The sequence below is a fragment of the Antrostomus carolinensis genome, unplaced genomic scaffold (genome assembly GCF_000700745.2).
Source record: "Antrostomus carolinensis isolate BGI_N321 unplaced genomic scaffold, ASM70074v2 scaffold45698, whole genome shotgun sequence".
NCBI classification, from domain to species: Eukaryota; Metazoa; Chordata; class Aves; order Caprimulgiformes; family Caprimulgidae; genus Antrostomus; species Antrostomus carolinensis.
Genome location: NW_010335921.1, coordinates 11,934 through 12,310, shown reverse-complemented (window position 1 = coordinate 12,310; position 377 = coordinate 11,934).

The following is a 377-nucleotide window of genomic DNA, read 5'->3' as shown; positions in this document are numbered from 1 at the left end:
TTTTTTTTTTTTTTTTTTTTAACAAAAATACAATGAGGTGACAATGAAAAAGATTTTTATGTTTCAGAGGAGTTCAGGGATATATTTAATTTTGATTTTTTTATATTTCATTTCATTTCATTTGATATTTTTGATATTTCATTTCATTTTGATATTTTGGGTTTGCAGCCCAGAAGACCAGCCATATCCTGGGCTGTATCAAGAGAAGTGTGGCCAGCAGGTCGATGGAGGTGATTCTCCCCCTGTACTCCACTCTCGTAAGGCCCCACCTGGAGTATTGTGTCCAGTTCTGGAACCCCCAACACAAGAAAGACATGGACCAGTTAGAACAAGTCCAGAGGAGGCCACCAGGATGATCTGAGGGCTGGAGCAGCTCT